This window comes from Hyla sarda, unplaced genomic scaffold, assembly GCF_029499605.1.
Source record: "Hyla sarda isolate aHylSar1 unplaced genomic scaffold, aHylSar1.hap1 scaffold_360, whole genome shotgun sequence".
Lineage (NCBI taxonomy): Eukaryota > Metazoa > Chordata > Amphibia > Anura > Hylidae > Hyla > Hyla sarda.
The window spans coordinates 302,300-308,299 of record NW_026610373.1 but is presented as its reverse complement, the minus strand read 5'-3'; the positions used below and the strand labels follow the sequence as shown (position 1 = coordinate 308,299).

The 6,000-nt window shown below is 47.0% G+C and overlaps 3 non-coding genes across 3 annotated transcripts; all 3 read right to left on the bottom strand.

Annotated features, from left to right (window-relative positions):
- Positions 1-555: 555 nt before the first annotated feature.
- LOC130331953 (U2 spliceosomal RNA) lies at positions 556-746 on the bottom strand. Its single transcript, XR_008874735.1, has one exon. It is a non-coding gene; the product is annotated as a U2 spliceosomal RNA (small nuclear RNA).
- Positions 747-2,834: 2,088 nt separating this feature from the next.
- Positions 2,835-3,025, bottom strand: LOC130331952 (U2 spliceosomal RNA). Its single transcript, XR_008874734.1, has one exon. It is a non-coding gene; the product is annotated as a U2 spliceosomal RNA (small nuclear RNA).
- Positions 3,026-5,119: 2,094 nt separating this feature from the next.
- LOC130331951 (U2 spliceosomal RNA) lies at positions 5,120-5,310 on the bottom strand. Its single transcript, XR_008874733.1, has one exon. It is a non-coding gene; the product is annotated as a U2 spliceosomal RNA (small nuclear RNA).
- Between the last annotated feature and the right edge of the window lie 690 nt (positions 5,311-6,000).

Below are 6,000 nucleotides of genomic sequence, written 5' to 3'. Positions count from 1 at the left end.
CTTTGCAATACCACAGAAGCAATGCATGGTCAATGTACAGCAATGACACACCTGTGTGAACAGCCAGGAGACCCCCCCCCCCCCCCATGTTATGTTACATAGTTACATAGTTAGTACGGTCGAAAAAAGACATATGTCCATCACGTTCAACCAGGGAATTAAGGGGTAGGGGTGTGGCGCGATATTGGGGAAGGGATGAGATTTTATATTTCTTCATAAGCATTAATCTTATTTTGTCAATTAGGAACATTCAGCACCCACCCGCTATCAAGGCAGCTGCCTATCATGTCATGCCCTACCTGCACAGGTGTGCTGGCTACTCAAATGATCCAATTAAGGAGGCCATTTAGTCAGCAGCAGCAGAAGTCCTGTGCCTGGACGCTCCAACAGGGGCCAGACACAAGCAGAAGCAGAAGCAGCAGAAGCAGCAGCAGCACCACCTTTTGTTTTTTGGCTGCAGCAGCAGCAGCAGCAAGGCCCACAGGGCTGGCTAGCTGGCTAGCCAGCAAGCAGGTAGCAATGAAAGTAGGAATCTTTCTTTTTAACCCTGTAAGGGGGTGGTGCACTGTACCCGAAGATACTGCCATATCGGGTCAATGCATAGGGCGACGGAAGCAAGCTTCGAAATCGGCCCCCGTTCTCAAAAATCCATTTAATATATGGTCCCCAGATAGGGGACGTATCAGATATTAAACTGATAAGAACAGATACTACACTTGATCTTAGCCAAAAGGCCGAGAAGCGATAACCGTGAAAGGGGCGGGCCCAACAAGGTCCCCTTCATGGGCACTATCACTGCTTGCTGTCAGGGAGGCTGCCAGACAATTTTCCATGCACACTCTGGGCTGGGGGGCAGTCAACCACCAGTACACACAGCAGAACCTAAACCCATACCATTATTGCTAAGCAGCAAGACAGGGGCCCATTGCACTCCCACGGGGCCTTTTTAAATGCAATCCATAACCCGGATTTGCCAGGAACCCTTCTTACTCCTCCTACTTGCATGTGACACTGGGCTTAGGATCTGCATAGGAAACACACACACAAGCACACACCTACCTTTGTTGCCTGCAGATGCCTCCTTGGCTGTCCCCAAACGGTATCAAACCAACACCCACGGGAAGCTGTAAGCATAGAGGACATGCCTGCACCCCATTGGACTTACCTGTGTGGGTTAAATCCGGGTTATTTGACAACCTATGGCGGTGATGGTTCTGCTCAGGCAGAGCAGTGCTGATGCTCCTCATAAAGCTGTCGCTGCTGTGAAGGTTCTAGGTGACATCACAAATCCCTTTGGTTACATACACAACAAAGCTGGGTTGTTGTTGTTTACACTCTGCAAGGCCTGTGGAAGTGAGTGACATCATAGCACTGTAGTTCTGAGGGTTCAAGATGGATGCAACAATCTCCTGTTGCTTCTATGAAGGCCGTAATAGACGACATCACCAAACAGCTCCATAGTCACATACACAGCAAAGGAGAGATGTTGTTTACACCTAGTGATGTCAGTGGTATTGAGTGACATCACAGCACAGTGCTAAGGCTCCTGGGCCTGGACACAGCAGCGGCTGCAATATCTCAACGGAGAATACGTTTATATCTATGTGTGTGTGTGCGCATATATATATATATATATATATATATATATATATATATATTTCTCCGCCGAAATCACTTTTAAACCCATTTCCACCTTTTTTCCCTTCTCTTCCTCTTACTTTTTTTTCACGTTTTTTTACGTTTTTCTCCTTTTCGCCTCTTTTCTGGGCGTATTATTCTTCTTTTTCTTCTTTTTTTTCGTCTAATGCATACCCCATCAGTGCAGCAATGCTTATTCAATACCGCCAGCAGATGGAGACACTGGGGGATAATTTTCTAAGGATTTATACTGATTTTTCCTGTCTGAATTTGTCGCACAGAAAGTTGCAGGCCAAATATGTGTGACATTTCTGCGACTTTAGCTTCTAGAGCATTTTTACAACATTATACATAGGTGCTGAATACATAAAAAGCGACTGTTCAGCGACAGACAAGTCGCATCGGCTGAAAGTAGGCCAGAATGTCAGTCCATGTTGGAGCAGGTTTAGATACAGTCTAAAGCATAGATCTCAAAGTCTGTGCACAGAATTTAGCAAGGGCCTCGCACCTTCTGATGCATCAGGTAGGTGCACAATAGCATAGCCTAACCCTCTGTACTTTGGTCTATATTGATGCGGGACATAGACAGCCAGCTGATGACCAATCCATTAGTGCAATGGATGGCTGGAAGCATTTGTCTTTGCCTTTGCAATACCACAGAAGCAATGCATGGTCAATGTACAGCAATGACACACCTGTGTGAACAGCCAGGAGACCCCCCCCCCCCATGTTATGTTACATAGTTACATAGTTAGTACGGTCGAAAAAAGACATATGTCCATCACGTTCAACCAGGGAATTAAGGGGTAGGGGTGTGGCGCGATATTGGGGAAGGGATGAGATTTTATATTTCTTCATAAGCATTAATCTTATTTTGTCAATTAGGAACATTCAGCACCCACCCGCTATCAAGGCAGCTGCCTATCATGTCATGCCCTACCTGCACAGGTGTGCTGGCTACTCAAATGATCCAATTAAGGAGGCCATTTAGTCAGCAGCAGCAGAAGTCCTGTGCCTGGACGCTCCAACAGGGGCCAGACACAAGCAGAAGCAGAAGCAGCAGAAGCAGCAGCAGCACCACCTTTTGTTTTTTGGCTGCAGCAGCAGCAGCAGCAAGGCCCACAGGGCTGGCTAGCTGGCTAGCCAGCAAGCAGGTAGCAATGAAAGTAGGAATCTTTCTTTTTAACCCTGTAAGGGGGTGGTGCACTGTACCCGAAGATACTGCCATATCGGGTCAATGCATAGGGCGACGGAAGCAAGCTTCGAAATCGGCCCCCGTTCTCAAAAATCCATTTAATATATGGTCCCCAGATAGGGGACGTATCAGATATTAAACTGATAAGAACAGATACTACACTTGATCTTAGCCAAAAGGCCGAGAAGCGATAACCGTGAAAGGGGCGGGCCCAACAAGGTCCCCTTCATGGGCACTATCACTGCTTGCTGTCAGGGAGGCTGCCAGACAATTTTCCATGCACACTCTGGGCTGGGGGGCAGTCAACCACCAGTACACACAGCAGAACCTAAACCCATACCATTATTGCTAAGCAGCAAGACAGGGGCCCATTGCACTCCCACGGGGCCTTTTTAAATGCAATCCATAACCCGGATTTGCCAGGAACCCTTCTTACTCCTCCTACTTGCATGTGACACTGGGCTTAGGATCTGCATAGGAAACACACACACAAGCACACACCTACCTTTGTTGCCTGCAGATGCCTCCTTGGCTGTCCCCAAACGGTATCAAACCAACACCCACGGGAAGCTGTAAGCATAGAGGACATGCCTGCACCCCATTGGACTTACCTGTGTGGGTTAAATCCGGGTTATTTGACAACCTATGGCGGTGATGGTTCTGCTCAGGCAGAGCAGTGCTGATGCTCCTCATAAAGCTGTCGCTGCTGTGAAGGTTCTAGGTGACATCACAAATCCCTTTGGTTACATACACAACAAAGCTGGGTTGTTGTTGTTTACACTCTGCAAGGCCTGTGGAAGTGAGTGACATCATAGCACTGTAGTTCTGAGGGTTCAAGATGGATGCAACAATCTCCTGTTGCTTCTATGAAGGCCGTAATAGACGACATCACCAAACAGCTCCATAGTCACATACACAGCAAAGGAGAGATGTTGTTTACACCTAGTGATGTCAGTGGTATTGAGTGACATCACAGCACAGTGCTAAGGCTCCTGGGCCTGGACACAGCAGCGGCTGCAATATCTCAACGGAGAATACGTTTATATCTATGTGTGTGTGTGCGCATATATATATATATATATATATATATATATATATATATATATATTTCTCCGCCGAAATCACTTTTAAACCCATTTCCACCTTTTTTTCCCTTCTCTTCCTCTTACTTTTTTTTCACGTTTTTTTACGTTTTTCTCCTTTTCGCCTCTTTTCTGGGCGTATTATTCTTCTTTTTCTTCTTTTTTTTCGTCTAATGCATACCCCATCAGTGCAGCAATGCTTATTCAATACCGCCAGCAGATGGAGACACTGGGGGATAATTTTCTAAGGATTTATACTGATTTTTCCTGTCTGAATTTGTCGCACAGAAAGTTGCAGGCCAAATATGTGTGACATTTCTGCGACTTTAGCTTCTAGAGCATTTTTACAACATTATACATAGGTGCTGAATACATAAAAAGCGACTGTTCAGCGACAGACAAGTCGCATCGGCTGAAAGTAGGCCAGAATGTCAGTCCATGTTGGAGCAGGTTTAGATACAGTCTAAAGCATAGATCTCAAAGTCTGTGCACAGAATTTAGCAAGGGCCTCGCACCTTCTGATGCATCAGGTAGGTGCACAATAGCATAGCCTAACCCTCTGTACTTTGGTCTATATTGATGCGGGACATAGACAGCCAGCTGATGACCAATCCATTAGTGCAATGGATGGCTGGAAGCATTTGTCTTTGCCTTTGCAATACCACAGAAGCAATGCATGGTCAATGTACAGCAATGACACACCTGTGTGAACAGCCAGGAGACCCCCCCCCCCCCATGTTATGTTACATAGTTACATAGTTAGTACGGTCGAAAAAAGACATATGTCCATCACGTTCAACCAGGGAATTAAGGGGTAGGGGTGTGGCGCGATATTGGGGAAGGGATGAGATTTTATATTTCTTCATAAGCATTAATCTTATTTTGTCAATTAGGAACATTCAGCACCCACCCGCTATCAAGGCAGCTGCCTATCATGTCATGCCCTACTTGCACAGGTGTGCTGGCTACTCAAATGATCCAATTAAGGAGGCCATTTAGTCAGCAGCAGCAGAAGTCCTGTGCCTGGACGCTCCAACAGGGGCCAGACACAAGCAGAAGCAGAAGCAGCAGAAGCAGCAGCAGCACCACCTTTTGTTTTTTGGCTGCAGCAGCAGCAGCAGCAAGGCCCACAGGGCTGGCTAGCTGGCTAGCCAGCAAGCAGGTAGCAATGAAAGTAGGAATCTTTCTTTTTAACCCTGTAAGGGGGTGGTGCACTGTACCCGAAGATACTGCCATATCGGGTCAATGCATAGGGCGACGGAAGCAAGCTTCGAAATCGGCCCCCGTTCTCAAAAATCCATTTAATATATGGTCCCCAGATAGGGGACGTATCAGATATTAAACTGATAAGAACAGATACTACACTTGATCTTAGCCAAAAGGCCGAGAAGCGATAACCGTGAAAGGGGCGGGCCCAACAAGGTCCCCTTCATGGGCACTATCACTGCTTGCTGTCAGGGAGGCTGCCAGACAATTTTCCATGCACACTCTGGGCTGGGGGGCAGTCAACCACCAGTACACACAGCAGAACCTAAACCCATACCATTATTGCTAAGCAGCAAGACAGGGGCCCATTGCACTCCCACGGGGCCTTTTTAAATGCAATCCATAACCCGGATTTGCCAGGAACCCTTCTTACTCCTCCTACTTGCATGTGACACTGGGCTTAGGATCTGCATAGGAAACACACACACAAGCACACACCTACCTTTGTTGCCTGCAGATGCCTCCTTGGCTGTCCCCAAACGGTATCAAACCAACACCCACGGGAAGCTGTAAGCATAGAGGACATGCCTGCACCCCATTGGACTTACCTGTGTGGGTTAAATCCGGGTTATTTGACAACCTATGGCGGTGATGGTTCTGCTCAGGCAGAGCAGTGCTGATGCTCCTCATAAAGCTGTCGCTGCTGTGAAGGTTCTAGGTGACATCACAAATCCCTTTGGTTACATACACAACAAAGCTGGGTTGTTGTTGTTTACACTCTGCAAGGCCTGTGGAAGTGAGTGACATCATAGCACTGTAGTTCTGAGGGTTCAAGATGGATGCAACAATCTCCTGTTGCTTCTATGAAGGCCGTAATAG